Raw genomic sequence first — 19,945 nt, forward strand, 5'->3', positions numbered from 1 at the left:
AATCCATAAGCAGTTTCATGTTACCTGGATTAAGAAACTCACCTGATTAGATAGGAGTTAAGAGGAAAAACTCAAGAGTGTTAAGGAAAGTTATGCAAGTTCAAACCCTAGACCACTGGAAGTAAGACTAGAGCTATTTACAAAGGGGCCTTTATCCACTTGAGAAAAATAACTACTGAAACTCAGAAGGCAGGATGTTACATTGAGAGCAGCTGAAAGAATAATCAAAAGGTATTTTCTGTGCTCACACCGTTCTAAAGGTATGTTAAATAACTTATGTTTCCATTTTAACGTAAAGCTTTGCTTGCCTGAGTCCTCACATTGTAATGGAAATTTCTGCGGCTCAGTCTAGCACTTCGGTCTCTTAGAGAGAGGCCACTGAAAATGAAGTGAGAGAGACACTGCCCAAAATACCTGAATGCAGACCATAATTGAATATATTGGATGTTTAAGAACAATATAGGGCCCGGAGAGATAGCACAGCGGCGTTTGCCTTGCAAGCAGCCGATCCAGGACCAAAGGTGGTTGGTTCGAATCCCGGTGTCCCATAGGGTCCCCCGTGCCTGCCAGGAGCTATTTCTGAGCAGACAGCCAGGAGTAACCCCTGACCACCGCCGGGTGTGACCCAAAAAACAAACAAAAAAGAACAATATAGATGGAATCCAATCAGCCTTTACTGTGACTTATGTAAGCAGTTGTCTCACTGTGTTATTTGGAATTTGCAGATGTTGCTTCATTTCATCCCCTCCCCCCCTTCCAACAGCCAGGCAACTTTTTGCTGTTCACTGGCTGATGTCATCGTCGTCACTGCTTCTCTGGTGCTGCGTTGAGGGCTCAAAGACAGCCTTTCTCTTACCTCAGCATCTGCTACCCCTGCGTAAGATAACTCGGAGCCGTGACATTTCGCACAAGCTGTTATATCAACTCCATCCAAATCCCTAACATTTGAAATGGAAGCTTAGCGAGTGCTTGCGTGTTCCCAGAGGGAATTATGAAAGAGGATCTTCTCAAAACATTTTTTTTCCTGAAAGAGAAAAGAGCACCTGTTTGGAGGCCTCTTTAAGTCCCTGTGGTAAAGAAACTTGGTCATGAAACTTGGGAGAAAATCAACAAGTCTCAACTCCAGCCTGTCCTGTTTGCTTCTTTGATGGCTTCTTTGATTCAAGCAGAAAGAGACCATTATTTTTCATAAAATCCAGTGTTACTTACCTGGTGTCCCTAATGAAAATCTATCTAGAAATAGTATTTCCAAAATAGAGTATTTCTTATTGTTTTGAAAAGTGAAGCAATCAATATTTATGCTTATTAAGAATTTGATAGAAAAATCATATAATCGATTTAACACTTAAATTCATTGAAGCCATGTTCCCCAAGAAAAGACAAGTCTGTTCTTTTTATCTCTGCAGTGAACTTGAGGGCTGTTTGATTTGCTTGTTGTTGTCTCTCACGGTTTTTTGACATGTTTCTATAAACACATTTCACTAGAAACATCATTTTTGTTTGTTTATTTTTTGCTTTCTTTATTTGGGGTGGGGGAACACCCAGGTGTGCTCAAGGATTACTCCTGCCTCTGTGCTCTGGGATCACTCCTTATAGGTGCTGTGGACCATATGGGGTATGGAGGACCAGACCTCAGTTGACTGAGTACAAGGCAAACCCCTTCCCTTCTGTACTATCAGTCCAGCCCCACAGCATCTCTTTAAAATTTAGTTCATGCTAAGGTAAAAAGCTGGTATTCTGGGCCGGGAAGGTGGCGCTGGAGGTAAGGTGTCTGCCTTGCAAGCGCTAGCCAAGGAAGGACCGCGGTTCGATCCCCCGGTGTCCCATATGGTCCCCCCAAGCCAGGGGCGATTTCTGAGCGCATAGCCAGGAGTAACCCCTGAGCGTCTAACGGGTGTGGCCCAAAAACCAAAAAAAAAAAAAAAAAAAAAAGCTGGTATTCTCTGATTATATCAAATCTCTGTAGTTGATTTTCAGGAAATTGATTCCTAGTCTAAAAGACATTCATGTTGCTGCCAGGTCCTAATGGGAGAACTATCAGTATTTCCAGAATTCTTCTCAATGACCCTAGGAAAAAAACCAAAAGCTGTGGGCATTGCTTCAACAGGAGGCCTCTATTTTAAAGAGATGGTCTAGCCCTCCTTTCTTTTGTTGATGAAGCCAAAGTCTGCCCATTAGAGGTAAATACCACCCAGAGTGCTGTATTCTTTGGCTGTTTGCTCAGCTGACTCCCACAGACTTCCAAATGATTCATGCAACTAAAACCACGACCAATTCTGTGACAACCATATTTACAACATCCTTGGAGATAAAATTTAAAAATAGCCTCCCACAAAATTTATCCCATCCTACACCTTCCCACACCTCACCATGGGACAGGTGCAGCCTGCAGGCAATGCATACAACTGGGAGCATCAGTGAAGGGGTGTCATGCTAAGCATTTGGGCACCACTACCCTAATGTGGCCCTTCAGAGGTGAAGAGAATCTACAAAACTTCATGGGCTTTTGACTATTGTTGTCTGCAGATTTTAACATAGGCCACCAATTTTGAATCCCTATTACATGTCAGTATGGGTGCTGGGCATGTACACAATATCAGTACTTATATATAACAGGAATTGGTATTACTGATATACCACATGAACAAGCCATGAACAAGACAGGCAAGGCCCCTGTCATCATATAACTTCAGGTTAACCATCGAAGGGACTTGCCTAGAATCATATGTGACTGGGCAAGTAACCAGATTTCCCTAACCCCAACCCCATTTCTGGCCAATACTAATAAAAAGAGAATCCTGGCTAAATAAAAGTATGGAAACCTTCAAAATATCTATTCCATCTTTCTTGTTCTTGCTTGCACACAAATCAGATTTGAAAGAAGGACTTAGCTCTTGAGTTATCTTGGGATTACTTCTGGGAACTCAGCTGCGGGCATAGCTTGTCTCTAGCCTTTGCAGATGTTACGTAGGGCAAGTTGTTATCTAAGTCACAGTCTTCTCACTTGGATTAATACCCACCCAGTGGCCTTTGGAATCAACTCATCATGGTAACTACAAAAAAGCATGGGTATTCATTTGTAGGCGCTTCCAGACACAGCGTGCTGCTGGTGGGCAAAATGTGGTTCTGGCATCTGAGAATAGAGCCACCCTTCTTGATTCTATTCCAGCTTACAGATGAGGAAACTGAAGCACAGAACATCTAAGCAGCTAGCCCAGTGTCTTACAGTATCTAGGGAGTTGGATTTCGGTTCCTGAGCAGTGTGGTTCACGGTGATACTTCCTTTCCAAGAGGAATAGATTGTGTTTTCTTAAAAGTGGTGCTATATGAAGTGGCAGATTGTACTTTCCAAAAATGGCCATGAAATCTTATCTACTCCCACTTCCTCTTAGAAGATCTTGCCACTCTTCATCAAGAGGAAGAATTTGTTTCTCTACCTCCTGAATCCACACAGCCTTTTGATTGTCCCAACTGATGAATGTACAGTGGGAACATTGCAAGGTGACTTCCAAGGCTGGATCATTTAAAACAATTCCAATTTCTGTTTGCTCCTGCTCATTCTTTGTTTCTTCTATGTGTAACATTTACCCTTGGAGACCAGCTACCATGTTAGGAGAAAGCTCAGGTAAGGAGAAGAAGAATAGAGAGAGGACTCAGGTTCCCACGTAAATGTAAGCTGTTGAAAACAAAATAAAAATGAGTTATGGGATGTTGTGTATGTAAATATTTTAGGGGATTACTATGTTACTCACCCTAACCTGATTGGTGATTGTGCCCTACCCTAGGGTGTGACCTGGCATTCTGCCCCCACCCTAGGGTAGTACCTGATTCTGCTTCCACCATTGGTTGGTATCTGATCCCACCATTGGGTGGTACCTGATTCTGGGGGATAAAAACAAGGGTCTGTGGAAGGCCGGGGCTTTTTGCTGGATCTGAGGCTGAGTCTTTGGACTTCAGTCTTGTCCACCTAATAAAGCTAATATTTCCACAAGCCTGACTGTCTGCGAGCTGTTTACCCGTTTCACCTCAGAACCGTCGGCTGGACAGGGTGGCAGACGCGTGCTGAGCTGAAGGGGAAAGACCTCATCCTCCATCCCTCCATCAGTCAACCTCTTCAGGGGCTGACTTGCAACATGGGATATTATAATCCAATTTGACACCAATCTTTACATGCTTCCAAACTTGCACTTCCTCCCTACTGTTATCAAATCAACTTTAAGGGGACCAGATGAATCTCCTCCCTGCCGAGCCCTAAACTAAACTGGAGACTCATGAACCAATTATGAGTTATCATCGTAAAGCCCAGAAATTTGGAAGTATTCCTTAAGCAACCAGAGTAAGGAATATATGAGATTCTTGCAGATGATTGAAGTCCCAGTACAGTGGTTAGACCTTGGGTAAAGATACATGAAACACTAGTGATTTGACTTATGTATCTAATAATTTCCTGGAGAAAAAATATATTTTAGTTAACAATGAAAATGCATATGAGATTTGGGAATACATCCCCGTGTGGAAATTCAGAACTGGACCGACCCTCATTCATTCAATTATAGGTGTCCTGGAAAGGCTAGGCTGCACAGAAACTGGACAGGAGATTAGTAGATTCTCCCCTGTTCACCCCTCACTACTGTCTTTCTATAGACAGCCCCAGGTAGAAGACAGAGCTTGTGCCATTTTCTTGCCATTGCTCCTTAGGCTTTCCTTATCTGCTCTGTCTCTTGCTCTTACACCTACACTGTCTACTCTGCTGCCTGTTTTCTATTGTTAGACCCTGCTGTCTCCTTGACATTCTCTTCTGGCCCCTTTCCAATGCTTCTAAGACTATTTTTTTCTGCTCTAATGGTGTATAGTAAAGCAGGGGAATTCCTTTTGTCAGGTAAGATTTAGCTCACTCAGCAAATCTTTTTTCTCTTGAACAAGCTGCCCAATTGGCACCCATCCCATTGGCTTGCGTCTCAGGTGTTGGTCCAACTTAACACTGGGAATACTCAGACATTTGGTACTTGTCTCCTCAACTACTGAGAAATCAAATACTTCACTTCTACATCTCCCCTATTCTGCCCATCTTTCCACCTTCCCTTTAGAAGGCTAGAGGATTTGACCACTTGTTCATATAGTCATTGAATGTTGATTAAGCCCATGGCAAATTGGAAAAGTTTATTAAAAGATTTTTCTTAAAAACTGTTAAGCTTTTCTACTTTGCTTACTACAGACATCTGGAGGATGTGATCTAGTCACCTCATCAATGATGCTCAGTGCTTCTCATCAAAGGTATTCTATCTAAATAGTCTAGAGAAGAGTTTCTCAAGCTTTCTCCCATTGTGGTCCCTTTCTGACCTGGTTTCTTCCTGTGTCCCCTACCCCATCCTACTGGTTGGCCTAGTTTTATGCTATGACCCCCTTGGACTATCCTGGGGACACATGACAAACTGGTTGATAAATGCTTCTGTAAGCAGACATGATTGGTATTTGAGAGTTCAGATGGGAAGTCTGGACAGCAGTACAGTTAAGGTCCAGCATTGGGTTCCTTATAGGTTATAATGTTCATAATGTCTATTGTAGTATGTACTCAATAAACCTCTGGTAAATGATGATAAATGAGTTCCTTGAAGAAGGATAGAAAAATCTTTGAGAAGACAGGAACTGTGAATGGGACATTAATGGCTGAAGAGCATTTGACTTGAATCCCAAAAGTAAATGGATTGTCCAGAAGTAAGCAATATCATGGTATGTGCTGTAACAGAAACAGGAAATCCACACATCTGTGATTGATAATAGTAATAAAAGGAACCAGAGAGATATTACAAAGGGCAGGGTGTTGGTCTTGCATGTGGCTGACTTAGATTCAATTCTCAAAACCTGATATGGTCCCCTGAGCACTAACAGGAGTGATCCTTTAGCACAATACTAGAAGTTATCACTGAGCACAGCCAGGTGTAAGCCAAAAAGAAAGAGAAAGACAGAGGAATAAAGGATGAAAGAAAAAGAGATGGGGCCAGAGCGATAGCACAACAGTAGGGCGTTTGCCTTGCATGCGACCAACCTGGGTTTGATCCTGGGCCCCCCATCCCTAGCATCACATATGGTTCCCTGAGCCTGCCAGGAGTAACCCCTGAGTGCCTTGGCTGTGGCCTCAACCAAGAAAAAGAAAGGAGAGAAAGAAAGGAAGAAAGAAAGAAAGAAAGAAAGAAAGAAAGAAAGGAAGGAAGGAAGGAAGGAAGGAAGGAAGGAAGGAAGGAAGGAAGGAAGGAAGGAAGGAAGGAAGGAAGGAAGGAAGGAAAAAAGAAAGAAGAAAGGAGGGAGGAGAGAAATAAAAAGACAGAAAGGAGAAAGAAAGAAAAGGAAGGAAGGAAAGAAAGAGAAAAAGAAAGAAGAAAGGAGTGAGGAGAGAAATAAAAAGACAGAAAGGAGAAAGGAAGGATGGAAGGAAGAAGAAAGAAAGAAAGAAAGAAAGAAAGAAAGAAAGAAAGAAAGAAAGAAAGAAAGAAAGAAAGAAAGAAAGAAAGAAAGAAAGAAAGAAAGAAAGAAAGAAAGAAAGAAAGAAAGAAAGAAAGAAAGAAAACAAAAGAAAGGATAGGCAGCAGACTAGATAAATAGAATTAAAAGAGGAAGGAATATAGACTCTTCAAGAGGAGTTGTAAAGGACGTAAATTAATCCACTTAAAATAATACGGATTATCTGTCCTGATAGAGGAAATTGATGAGTATCAGAAGCAGGGGGTGCAGATGTCAAAAGGTTTTAAAATATGCTATAACCCTGTTTCATTTTGTTTTAGACAACTTCTTTCAAATCTTTCAATGTGTCAAGTGTTGTTTATTTTTGTAGTTAACAAAATAAAAAATGACCTCTCTTCTGACCTCAGTCCTGTGTGCATAATATGCCTTTTAACATTAGCTGGGTGATAATCTATGAAAAGAACTGGATACCGCCTAGCTTTAAAAAATACCAACAGTTATTTAGCAAAGCCACATTCACAGAAAGCCCTGGCCAATCAAAAGCATAACCGATCTGTCGTAGTCTTTTGTAAAAACCCAAATGATTATGCAAGTACCATCATTATTCGTAATGAGCCCATGTGACCATGTACCTCTGATAAATCTTGTCATGAAGCCATTAGTGGAAGACTACATCCAGAGAATCTTTATTGTAAAGTGTAAGAATATCTGATTATTACGGGGCCGGAGAGATAGCATGGAGGTAAGGCGTTTGCCTCTCATGCAGGAGGTCATCGGTTCGATCCCGGCGTCCCATATATGGTCTCCCGTGCCTGCCAGGAGCAATTTCTGAGCCTGGAGCCAGGAATAACCCCTGAGCACTGCCGGGTGTGACCCAAAAACCACAAAAAAAAAAAAAAAAAAAAAAAAAAAAAAGAATATCTGATTATATTCAAAATCATTGAAAACTGACTTGTAATATCACACGTTTGGGACTTATCAGAATGGCCTAGCTGGACAACTCCATTTATTCTGTTTATTTGGGGTTTTTTTTTGGGGGGGGGTGGAGGGTCACACACAAAGGTACTCAGTGGTTACAACTGGCTCTGCACTTAAGAATTACTTCTGGCGGTGATGCTTGGGGAAACCCACTGGGATGCTGAACCCATGCTTGCCCTGTGTAAAGCAAGTGCCTTACCTGCTGTCCTATCTCTCCAGCCCACGATTTCATTCTTTTTTTGGGGGGGAGGGTCACACCCGGCAATGCTCAGGGGTAACTCCTGGCTCTACGCTCAGAAATTGCTCCTGGCAGGCTTTGGGGACCATATGGGATGCCAGGATTCGAACCACCGTCCTTCAGCATGCAAAGCAAACACCCTAACTCCATGCTATCTCTCTGGCCCCAAGATTGCATTCTTTTTTTTTTTTTCTTTTGGTTTTTGAGCCACACCCGGCGGTGCTCAGGGGTTACTCCTGGCTGTCTGCTCAGAAATAGCTCCTGGTAGGCACGGGGGACCATATGGGACACCGGGATTCAAACCAACCACCTTTGGTCCTAGATTGGCTGCTTGCAAGGCAAACGCCGCTGTGCTATCTCTCCGGGCCCAAGATTGCATTCTTAAAGAAAATATTGTAACTTATGTTGCAAGTCAGCCCCTGAAGAGGTTGACTGATGGAGGGATGGAGGATGAGGCCTTTCTCTTCCAGCTCGGAGCACGCGTCTGCCACCCTGTCTAGCTGACGGTTCTGAGGTGAAACGGCGGGTAAACAGCTCACACACAGTCAGGCTCGTGGACAGTCAGGCTCGTGGAAATATTAGCTTTATTCGGTGGACAAGACTGAAGTCCAAAGACTCAACCTCAGTTCCAGCAAAAAAGCTTCGGCCTTCTACAGTCCCTTGTTTTTATCCCCCAGATTCAGGTACCACCCAATGGTGGGATCAGATACCAACCAATGGTGGAAGCAGAATCAGGTACTACCCTAGGGTGGGGGCAGAATGCCAGGTCACACCCTAGGGTAGGGCACAATCACCAATCAGGGTAGGGTGAATAACTTAGTAATCCCCCAAAATATTTACATACACAACAACTTATACCTGCAAAAAGTATTTATATATAATGGAAGATGACATTGAAAAATAATAGCTGTGCAGCTAAATAAAGAGCATGCATTCATCTCCCAGTGAGACATAAAACTTGGGTTTTTGTTTGTTTTGTTTTTGGCTTTTTGTTTTTATTTTTGTTTTGGGGCCACACTCGGTGACACTCAGGGGTTAGTTACTCCTGGCTATGCACTCGGAACTCGCTTCTGGCTTGGGGGACCATATGAGATGCCGGGGGATGAAACCATGGTCTGGCCTAGGTCAGCCTCATGCAAGACAAACGCCCTACCCACTGCACCACTGCTCAGGCTCCGGATCTTATCCATTAGTACTAAGGCTAACATAGCTACAACAGCTTACTGTTGTCTGCTTTTCTGGCATCCAACCCCTCCTAGGAATGGCATTTGTTCTGCCATTTAAAGTTCTCCCTCTCTCTAAAGTGGAAAACAATCATCACAGTGTTGAATGGAAGGTGAAAGTTGGTCTTTAATCAACCCATAACTCACTCCTCTGACTGAGATCAGTTGGGTATGTTTTGTTTTGTTTTTATGTTATTTTGTTGGTTTGCTTGCTTTGGGGCCATACCCGATGGATACTCAGGGGTTACTCTTGTGTGTAGGAATTACTCCTAGCAGGCTCAGGGCCCATATGAAATGCCAGGGCTAGAACCCTGGTAGGTCTACAGTGGGCAAGGCAAGCACCCTACCTGCTGTGCTCTGGCCCTGTTTGTGTTTTTATTTTAAAGAGCCATACCTGGTACTGCTCAGAGCATTCTCCTGGCTCTGTACTTAGGGATCCTTCTTGGCAGAGCTCAAGAGATCATATGGGATCCATGTGATGGAACCCTGTATCAGCCACATGCCAAGCAAGCACTCTACCCACTATACTGTCTGTCTCTCTGGCAGCTGGATATGTTTGGAACAGGACTATTCCCTGAGTGAACTACCTTTTGCCACACACCCTTCCCCGAAGTTATTCTGTGATGGATGGCCACAGAACCCTCAGCAGGGGCTTGCACAAACCCAGCAATGGGGAAGAAGGAGGACTTGCCATGGAAGCTATGGTATTGATGAAGCTATATTTCTGGTATATTCAGAAAATGTTTTCACAAAAGCCAGAAGCTCTTTAAGAACAAGATAAACTCTGGTCCAAATTTTGGTCAGAGTAACTAGGATTAGCAACTGCTATGCTCACCTCCTGAAATGCTGGTCAGCTTCCAGCATTCAAAGCCAAAGAAATCCCTGGTTCTTCAGAAGGCCCCCTTCACACCCCCATCTCCTCTGACCCTTGAAATAGTCCAGGGGTGTAAGGCCAGGAACAGAGCAAGAGATCATAGCCGCTGCTCTAGAAGGGAGCAGAAAATCCTGGCTGGGAGGATTTTTTTTTTGGGGGGGGGGCACACCCTGCGTTGCTTAGGGGTTACTCCTGGCTGTCTGCTCAGAAATAGCTCCTGGCAGGCACGGGGGACCCTATGGGACACCGGGATTCGAACCAACCACCTTTGATTCTGGATCAGCTGCTTGCAAGGCAAACACCGCTGTGCTATCTCTCCGGGCCCAGATGTTCATTCTCTTGCCAAAACTGTTCAGTTCCAGAAACCCCAGTTAACAAGCTCAGAAATAATTGGGACTGTGTTTGGTTTAGACAAGCAGGCAAATTTTATATAAAGGTTCCGTGCAAAGACATAAAGATTTTAGACAAACAACAGAGATATGGGGCTGAACATGCATCTCAAGCCAGCCACTTCAACCATATGCACTGGAAGTTGGGCCTTCCCTGCCCTTTGTCACGTGCTTGGGTCACACGTCCACCTAGTCAGCTGCTTTGCCCACACAATTACTCTAGTCGTGGTGCTTGCACAAGTATTCACAAAGAGTCTGATTCCAGACCATAGTGCACACTGACCTTTAAGTAATGGCATTCACCCAAAGCTGGCTGTGTGTTGCAGGACCCAATGGAGTCAATAATTCCAGACTATAGGACCCGATGGAGCCAGAAGCCTCAGGCTGCGAGTCCCTAAAACCAAGCTCAGCATATGTAAGGTACAAAGGGTCCAACTGCCAGACTTATGCTTGTAAGGCAGGTGCTTTGTCTTGAGCATACACTGCAGAACCTCACTCACTGTACCCCTTTGCTTGTCAAAAGTCAGACCAGTCCTGCAAAGAGACCCAAAGGGTCTGAGATGGGCCTTCTTTTGACATTCATTTTAAGGAATTTAAGCATAGAACTCATCTGTGTTTATGATAGAACATTTGGGCAACCTAAAAGAATTTAAAAAATTGGATCTGAAGTGATATAGTACAACGGGTAGGACATTTGCTTTGCATGCTGCCAACCTGAATTCGATCCCCGGCACTGCCAGAAGTGATTCCTCAGTAGCACTGGGTGTGGCCCAAAAACCAAAACATACAAAATTAAACATCAATCATCTAACACTGAAAAATGAACCTATTAATATTTCAAAATGAAAAAAACATTATATTACATTTTACTTCAACCATAGAAACTGGACTCTGAGTCAAAACTAAGAATTGGAACTTCAAATAACCATTTCTTTAATGCAAGATGATTGGTGCCAATTGAACCAAATTGTCAATTAAAAAAAATAAATGTCGAGAGTGAAGATCAATGTTTTGAAACAAAAAATGTCTTAATGTAATTTGCAAAGCTTACTTACTATCTTATGAAGATCCAAAAATAAAAAAATAAAAAAACCACGAATAACCAAACCCAATATCTTTGGCAGGAGAAAGAGCTTATAAACAAATTTTAATGCCAGCTTTGGGGATGGGTTCCTGGAAAGGTGAGATTAAAAGGATCATCTGTTAGGACATAATTCATCAACTGACAAGCAACTTTCAAAACGAAAAAAAAAAAGGGTGGGCTGGAAATGTAACTAGAGGTCCTAGAACTTTCCAGATTTTACTGAACAGACCCACTCTCTGCACCAATGAAACTGAACTTCACTCTGGACATCCGTGTTTGATGTTTCTTTTCCTTACATTATTTATTTAAGTACAAATTGTATTTTCATTTCCTCCCATTAATCCCCTGAAGGCCCTTTAAGTATATTTATCCTTCTCAACCACTTTGTTCTCTTTCTCATTTCTGAATGACCCCAGAGAAGTGTGTGTCTTCAGCACCTTTGTGTGGCCAGTATTCACGTCTTGATTCTAAAGTAGCCACTTGGGTCTTGAGACCATGTTCCTTGTTGAGGAGATTTCTCACCAGCTCTTCTAATTTGAATGAATCATTAACAGCTCCCCTAGAATTTTTTTTATCACATGTTACTGCTTCCCTTATTCCTTGTACCTAAATTTGTACCTATGTCACTGGTGCAATTTTGCCAAACTATCCCCCCACACACACCCCAAAAAATGACAGAAGAGCTAAATCCTTGTGACCGTATCTTTTGCACTTGCGATCGAAAAATTAGGTTAGAACAGGAGCAATAGCACAGTGGTAGGGCGTTTGCCTTGCATGTGGCTGACCTGGAACGGACCTGAGTTTGGTTCTTGGCATCCCATAAGATCCCCTGAGCCTGCCAACAGCGATTTCTGAGTGCAGAGCCAGGAGTAACCCTTGAGCCCCGCAGAGTGTGACCAAAAAAAAAAAAAAAAAAAAAAACCAAAGAAAAATTAGGTTTGTGATAACTTGATGGTATCACTTTCTTTCCTTACCTTTATTCTGCTGCCTTCTAACAGTCTGAAAAGCAGAAATGACTCTGCTGTTATATTTATTTTGAGGGCATTGTAGGTGGCATGTCCACCATACTCTGTGGAACGAAGTTTTTGATTTTAAGTGTCACTAGAAATACTGAACATGCTTTTTTTCTTGATTTTTAGATTTTGGGGCACACCTGGAAGTGCTCAGGGATTACTTCTGGCTCTGGGTTCAGGCATCATTCCTAGCAGTTCAAGGAGGACCATATGGGTTGCTGAGGATTGAGGAATTGAATGTGTCAGTCACATGCAAGGCAAAAGCTCTGGCTGCTATACTATCACTCCAGTCCCTGGACATTCAGCTTTTTAAATCTGAAGGCTCAATCCTCATCCATCTCAGTTAATATGTATCTATTGCTTATTTTATGTATTTATTATTTCTTTAAAATACATTAGCTTTTTGGGGAAAAAGCAAGCTTGGGTCATACCAGGTTGTAAAATCATCCCACACACTGTATCTCCAAACCCAGGTGAACCAGTCTGAATCAGGGTTGCGCAGGAAATAATCCAAACCAGACTGAGTGTGAAACAGGGATAGTGGCAATCTTCTTCCTCGTAACTCCAGCAAGCTGCCTGCCAGATTTGTTTTTGAGTACAGAAACCACCCCTGGGTGGGACAGTAAGGAAGGACAGTGTAAGAACAGATAGCTCAGGCTATCCTGAGCCAGACCCACCCAAGTAAGACAATCTCATTTTGAAGTAAATCCAAATTGTAAACAAACATACAAAGGACCTAGGGATGATCTTTGTTTTGGTAAAAATAAAGTGTAATCTAACACCAGGCAGTACTCAAAGACTGTTTCTGGCTCTGCTCAAGAGTAAAACCCTGGGGGCCGGAGAGATAGCATGGAGGTAAGGCGTTTGCCTTTCTTGCAGGAGGTCATCGGTTCGAATCCCAATGTTTCCTGTGCCTGCCAGGAGCAATTTCTGAGCCTGGAGCCAGGAATAACCCCTGAGCACTGCCAGGTATGACCCAAAAACCACACACACACACAAAAGAGTAAACCCTGGCAATACTCAGGAGACTGTATGTGGTGGCAAGGATAGAACCAATACACATGGAAGTCAAGAAACTTACCTCATGTACTATCTGCATCTATTACTTTTTTAAATGCTTAGTTCTCTTCTCTATCTTCTCCTACAGTAACTCTTTGGGAAGAATATTTTTGTCTTTTGGCTCTAGGAGATAATAGGTTTTTTAAACTTTAATATTTTACTTTTTTGGTCATTTTTTTTTCACTTGTATTTTCTTTTTATACCATTTATGTACATTCCAAGAATTTCTTCAATTTTGTCTCTTGGATCTCACACATATTTGTCATTTCATTTTAGTGACTCAACCTTTCTATGAAGGGTCTTCTAAAAAAATCTTTTTATGACATCTCTTAGTCTACGTCTGCTCTTCTATCCTGGCAGCACAAGCTTCCTCAGGGATTCAATATTATTTTGCATTTTGCTAAAAATAATAATAGTGGAGGGTTGAAGTGATAACACCATGGGTAAGGCATTTTCCTTGCATGCAGCCAACCCAGGTTCAATTCTGGGCATTCCACAAGGTCTCCTGAGCCCACCAGGAGTAATTCCTGAGTACAGAGCCAAGAGTAACCTCAGTGCACTTCTAGGTATGACCCCAAACTACAAAAATCAAAACAAAACAACAACAACAACAACAACAAAATAAAACAATAATAGTGCTCTACAGAAGCTCCCTCTGACACCCTGCTTCAACTCTGTAATCTCTGGCTTTGGTTTTTCTGTTGGATTCTAATTACTTGAGTTTATAAGCATCCAATGGCCAAAATCAAAAGACTTTTGGATGATGGTCAATATTGCCATCTTGAGCAGGATCTGGAGTTGGTGGATAGAGAAAGACATCTGCAATGCTCAATATCAATGCTCTCCACTGTGTCTTGCCCAATAACTCCAGACTTGACTTCCACAAGATTCTGTTGGGAAGCACTTTTCTTGCCTCAAAGTTTGCTCTCTCTGAAATCGACTCTAAGTGGTAGTTTATTATTGGCTTCATTCAACTATATTTGTCATTCTTCAGAAATACCTTAAAATACCTCTCTGTGATAATCTTTCCTGACACGAATGATTCTTTTTTCATGTGCATATGGGGTCTGCCATCAGACCATGACATTGATTAACACTGCAAGTGATTGTCCCAGTGAGTTTTGGTCATGATGGGCACCATGACATAAATCATACTCAAAACCATTTCTTTCTTTCATGTTACCAGACAGCATTCTCAACCATGGATGGGCATATACTATGCATGGATTATTGACACAAAGAGAGTGAAGTTTGGGTCACCTGAGACAACTCCACTAATAGACCCAAAATATCTGCTATATCCTTTAGGGCTCCATCCTGGCTCCAGATAGTCTTAGAAGCCTTCCAGATTTCCAAGGACTTCTGTAAAATGAATTCCCACTAGAACACTCATCATACAACGTTATAGGTTTTTTTCTTTCATTTATCCATTTTTCTTTTTATGGTTTTTATGTCACAACTAGTGGTGCTCAAGGTCTATTCTCAGATGGGTGCTCAAGAGTAGTATAAGTCTATACAGTCCTGGGGGAAGGCCCCAAAGTTGGTGCTTGCAATGCCCACACTCATCTGGACTCTCTCCTTGCCCTCCCAGGTCCACCTCTCTTGCATTATTGAACTCTAAGCTCTTCAGAGAGGGGACGTATAGGTACTCGTTCGATGTCTGTACACCTTAGCACTCTTTAGGGACTGGCAGTTATTAAATGCCCAAGTAACTGGAAGAATAACCTGATAATTAATGACCAAGTCTGACCTTAATTTGGGAAATTTTCCTTTCTCTTTCCTGGCTGCAATGGAGCAGGGTCCTTTTAGGGGGTGTGTGGGCTGATGGTAGAGGTTGTTTCCAGAGAATGGCAGAGCTGAGATGATTTCTTCATTCAAATATTATTTCTGATCATCACATAGCTTTGATTACAAGGCTCTTAGATTTTTTTTTTTAACAGATCTGGTGGGCTCAGTCTATTTTGAACTTACATTTGAGCAGAAATACCACTGTCTTCATTCTATAGGTATCTGTTAAGATTCTTTAGAAAAACAACATCAAATGTATACCAATAATCTCCTTTGCAAGTGTAAAGATCTGTTTACATGTATATTAAGTATCATTAATTATATTAAGGCATGGTATCCCAGAGGATGGGGCTTGCCAGCAATGTTCAAGTCCCAGGAGTTGGTTAGAAATTGTAGCATGGGGAGCCCCTCAGTACCAGAGTTGTCTCTTACATAATTGCCACCCAATAGAACCTCTTGGTTCTAAGGCCTCTGATTCCCATCATCTCCTGAGAGTCCTCCCCAGATGTCTGAAGTCTTCGACACTTAAGACTTGGTAACTTAATCAAAAATGAGTAGTTGTTGGAAGTAAATAAATAGACTATCAATTACTGGTTAATTAAAAGGAGGCTTTTAATTTTGAGAAACATTATTCCATTCACAGAGCTGATACTCAAGAAATAGTGGGTGACAGAACGAAGGAAACGTTCACGGAGAAACTGGCTTCGCCTTTCTGAAACAAGGGTCTAGGAGACACTTGCTGGATGGCTGGAAATTGTTTCGTGTACTCCTAGGGTCTGACTTTAATGACCTGTTTGCCTTTGTACCATGATTTGCTTTTTCAATTCATGGTGCATATCACATTCGGCTTTTGAAATATTAATTCTGGATTTGAAGTTGACGAATATCTTGTGTGAGGGAGTCCTTCTCTGCTAAGGCCAAAATCCATATCAGTCTGTCACACCCCAGCTGGTTTGTTGTCAGCTGTTTTGTAAGCAGGAAGTTCACGGAGCTAGCTGTCATGAGAGGTGGGGCCTGCAGGATTTACCTGCTTGCCTGAGCTGGGAGCGACCTTTGCCCAATCCAGGGAAAGGCTGGCCTTAGTGAATGAGAATCTGCCAGCTGGGCTGGCAAACCTTAGTAAGTGACTGGCAAACAGCGGCAAAAGTTTTGGCAGCTCTTGCAATAGTAGGAGTTGGAAACTTAATCATGGAAAGTGACTATTGAAAAGCTCAAGCTGACCCCCAAGACTCTAAGGGGAATTTGAGAGGGTTTAAGTTCTGCCCTCGGCCCTAAAGGTCAGGCCCAGAGTGTGGATATCCTGCAATCTCACCAACTCAGCCATACAAACAAATGAAGCCCACCAGGCCTTCTGCAGCTGTGTGGATGGAAGCGGAGGGGATGGGGGCTCAGATCCTAAGTCAGAAAGAGGAAGACGAGTTCCATGTGTTTGCTTTACTGGGGGCCATATAAATAACCAAAGAGAAAGGAGGAAGGGTTTGGGGGAAAAGACTGTAGAAGAGGTCATTTAATTAAGAGCTATGGCTTAGAACTTGAGAGGTACTCTGAGGCTTTGAAACAGGGAGCTATCACCTGGCTTCCCAAAATCTACATGTTCCTGCAAACCTATGATTAAGCAATTGTAAGCACTTCTTTAATTCTGTTTAAATCTTTCTTTACTGTAGTACCATGTCTTGCAAAGTTACTCATAATAGAGTTTCTGACAGACAATGCTTGAATTTCCCCTCCTCACCTCCTCCAGCCTGTCTCCTTGAGAAGAATTTGGTTATAGTGTGGATCTTATGCTCTGGGGTTCATTGGTTTTATGGTTCAGATTTATACAGATAGCCTATTAATATGCCATCAATGTGCCTGAGGCCCCTGCCCCTGTTACCTCTTGTCCATCTCTTCTTACTTCCCCACCTTGCTTTATTTTCTTCCCTCTCCTCAGTTAATAATCTAGGAACCATGGTAATCAAGGTGCCCACCCTTTTCTTTGATACCTTGCATTCTCTTGTCCTGTTATTCTACACATCACATAAGTAAGATCAGTTGGTATTTGTCTTTCTTCTTTTCACCAACTTTACTTAATATAATATTTTACAGTTTTGTCCAAATTGCAATAAATTGCAAGATTTTATCCTTCCTTGAAGATGAATAGTATTCCATTGGAAAATACTTTAGTAAAAGGATGCATAGAGCTAGAGAGGTATTACAGGGGCTATGTACTTGCGCTGCACACAGCTGAACCTGTTTTAATCTACAGTACCACAGTGGGTCCCCTAAGTACCACTAGAAGTAATCCCTGAGCTCAGAACCAGGAAGAAGCCCTAAATACCACCATCTGTGTCCCAACTCCAACATCCCCCCAAATGAAAATCTTTGAGGCAGACAGAAATTTGGAATTGAAATCTATAGGACTGGACATGGGGTCAGCCTCCTTACGAGCTGCCTAGATTACTCTTCACTCAACTAACCAAGGCTGAGAGCCACCTGTACCTCCTCACATCACTTCCTAAGAGGTGTTTGCTATAGAAAGGCTCCCTGGAGCTTCAGCTGGGTAGGTGGCTGGTGAGCTTGCTTTCCAGGAAGGCACTTCTGGGCCCCAGAATTTAAAGGCTCTAGAACCATAGTCACTGCTTATTGGTTGAGGTCTCATTGGTGCTTACCTCCTTAAGGGGAGTGCTAAACCATGAGGTCATTATCTAGACCCTCTACTCACAAGATCATCTCACATTCACTGATATCCCCTGGTGGGTTGGGCAGGAAGTAGGGAATAAATATCTTAGCCCACCAAGAACTTGGAGCAAGCGGAAGGCTTGTTCTTTCTCAGGTAGGAAGCATCTCCAAGCAGGTTGTCCCTTGGTGAGGCACCAAGTCTCATTGGAATCTACAAATCCCTTAAGTTGGCTGGCAGATTTAGCTGATCCCAATGTGGGACCCATAGTTCAAGTCCCATTTGAGATCCACTTTGAATGTTTTCTCTTAATAGATGTGGAGCCCACAAAATCTTGGGAGATTTATAGACATCAAAGCATTTATCATAGGCTTAGCTAAATTCATACCACACCAATTATCCTAGATTTTACCTGACAGCTCACTTTCTCTGCCTTTTGTTATGTTTTGTTTTACTTTACTTCATTTGGGATTGTTGTTGTTGTTTTTGGATTTGCTTTATTGTAGGGCCAATATGTAAGCATAAAGCTTGCACTTGGCTCTGAGCTAAGGGTTCATTCCTGTTGGTAGTCTGAGGAACCATATGGGATACTGAGGATTAAACCCAGGTCAGACACGTGCAAGCACTGTATTAACTCTCCAATCCATTGCTGGCTAACAAAAGACTGAGGGCATCAAGCTCTCCTCATTGATCACCTAAACTTGTCAAGGCAAGAAAAGGTGGAGCACCAGGATATAAGAGCCACCCACTGAGTGGGAGAAACTATTCACCCAATACCCATCAGATAAGGGGATAATATCCAAAATATACAAGGCACTGACAGAACTTTACAAGAAAAAACATCTAATCCCATCAAAAAATGGGGAGAAGAGGGCCCGGAGAGATAGCACAGCGGCGTTTGCCTTGCAAGCAGCCGATCCAGGACCAAAGGTGGTTGGTTTGAATCCCGGTGTCCCATATGGTCCCCCGTGCCTGCCAGGAGCTATTTCTGAGCAGCCAGGAGTAACCCCTGAGCACTTCTGGGTGTGGCCCAAAAACCAAAAAAAAAAAAAAAAAAATGGGGAGAAGAAATGGACAGACACTTTGATAAAGAAGAAATACAAATGGTCAAAAGCACACACACAAAAAAATGTTCCACATTACTAATCATCAGGGAGGTGCAAATCAAAACAACTATGTGGTACCACCTCACACCACAGAGATTGGCACACATCACAAAGAATGAGAACAAGCGGTGCTGGCAGTGATGTGAGAGAAAGGAACTCTTATCCACTGCTGGTGGGAATGCTGTCTAGTCCAACCTTTATGGAAAGTGATATGGAGATTTCTCCAAAAACTGGAACTTGAGCTCCCATAGGATCCAGCTATACCATTCCTAGGAATATACTCTAGGAACACAAAAATACAATACAAAAATCCCTTCCTTACACCTATATTCATTGCAGCACTATTTACCATAGCAAAACTCTGGAAACAACTAAGATGCCCTTCAACAGATGAATGGCTAAAGAAATTGTGGTACATAGACACAATGAAGTATTATGCAGCCATCAGGAGTGATGAAGTCATGAAATTTTCCTACACATGGATGTACATGGAATCTATTATGCTGAGTGAAATAAGTCAGAGAGGGCCCAGAGAGATAGCACAGCGGTGTTTGCCTTGCAAGCAGCCGATCCAGGACCAAAGGTGGTTGGTTCGAATCCCAGTGTCCCATATGGTCTCCCGCACCTGCCAGGAGCTATTTCTGAGCAGACAGCCAGGAGTAACCCCTGAGCATCACCGGGTATGGCCCAAAAACCAAAAACAAAAAACAAAAAAAGAAGTCAGAGAGAGAGAGAAAGATGCGGAATGGTCTCACACATCTATGGGTTTTAAGAAAAATGAAAAACATTCTTACAATAATTTCCAGAGACAAAAGAGAGGAACCTGGAAGTTATAGCCTACTTCATGAACCTCACCACAAAGAGTGATAAAGTGATGAGTTTAGTTAGAGATATAACTACATTGCCAACTATAGTAACAATGAGAATGTATGAGGGAAAAAGAAAGCCTGTCTAAAGTACAGGCAGGGTTGGGGTGGGGAGGAGGAATATTTGAGACATTGGTGATGGGAATGTTGCACTGGTGATGGGGGGTGTCTTCTTATATGACTGAAACCCAACCACAATCATGTTTGTAACC

The 19,945-nt window shown here is 42.6% G+C and overlaps 1 protein-coding gene across 3 annotated transcripts in view; it reads left to right on the top strand.

Annotated features, from left to right (window-relative positions):
- Window positions 1-19,945, top strand: part of NCALD (neurocalcin delta) — a 302,037-nt gene that overhangs the window by 237,249 nt on the left and 44,843 nt on the right. The gene's annotated exons all lie outside the window — the stretch shown is intronic.

The sequence above is a fragment of the Suncus etruscus genome, chromosome 5 (genome assembly GCF_024139225.1).
Source record: "Suncus etruscus isolate mSunEtr1 chromosome 5, mSunEtr1.pri.cur, whole genome shotgun sequence".
Taxonomy (NCBI): domain Eukaryota; kingdom Metazoa; phylum Chordata; class Mammalia; order Eulipotyphla; family Soricidae; genus Suncus; species Suncus etruscus.